Source organism: Lagopus muta, chromosome 6 (assembly GCF_023343835.1).
Source record: "Lagopus muta isolate bLagMut1 chromosome 6, bLagMut1 primary, whole genome shotgun sequence".
NCBI classification, from domain to species: Eukaryota; Metazoa; Chordata; class Aves; order Galliformes; family Phasianidae; genus Lagopus; species Lagopus muta.
The window spans coordinates 47,065,088-47,065,970 of record NC_064438.1 but is presented as its reverse complement, the minus strand read 5'-3'; the positions used below and the strand labels follow the sequence as shown (position 1 = coordinate 47,065,970).

General features: G+C 42.6%; 1 pseudogene; it reads right to left on the bottom strand.

The window, feature by feature from the left end:
• Positions 1–552: 552 nt before the first annotated feature.
• LOC125695619 (U6 spliceosomal RNA) lies at positions 553–652 on the bottom strand (annotated as a pseudogene).
• Between the last annotated feature and the right edge of the window lie 231 nt (positions 653–883).

Here is an 883-nt window from a genome sequence, read left to right as displayed (position 1 = left end):
ATCGAAGTTTATGTTTGTTAATTGGTGAGTTATCTGGTGTCAGTCAGCAGCTATCCTGTTGCTTCCAAGATGTCCAAGATGTCTCAGTGCTCTTCTTGTTGTATTGATGTGGTGATTTTCTTCAAAGTCTTCATTAAACAAAGAGCACTGGGGAAAAGGGGGGGGGGGGGGGGGAGGGAGGGGTAAGGTAAAGTAAAGTAGGAGGGGGGTAAGTAAAGTAGAAAGGCTCCCAAAAAGAATTACAGCAGTGGAGACTATGAAATAAAAAAATATCATCTAATTTTAATGCAAAAACACTTGATTCCCTTATGCCCATGAGGATAGAACAGCTCCAGCATTTCTACTTGATAGAGAAGCCCACAGGTGTGTGGAGTCCATTTTGCTACAGCTTGTTCCACACTGTGACTTAGGTGAGAATGCTTCATAGGTTCTCTTTGGAATCACAGAATCATCTAAGTTGGAGAAGGCCATCACGATCGTTAAGTCCAACTATCAGCCTAACCTACTGAGTCCCATTGCTAAACCATGCCCTCACTGCTACTTCATGGAATCAAAAACATGGAGTGCTTCAGGAATTTGCTTGTCATCCTTGTCTTGGGACAGTGCTAACTTCTGTATCATTCCACTTTGGGTATATCTGCTGTAGAAGCAGTGCTTCTTGCTTTCACCTCTTTGGTGCGAACAACCGATGACATTAGCTATAATGCTGCCTTCATTCAGCCATCTTAATGAGGTGACTGTATTTGTTTACCCTGAATCACCAAACTGCTCATTTTGCTTGTCCTGTTTCCTGTCCTGCTTTAGTCCAAATCAGGTTGGTTGAGCTTTGGCAAATGACTGTCTCAGAAGCCAAGTTTTCCCATGTATAGTGAACTACTGTAAA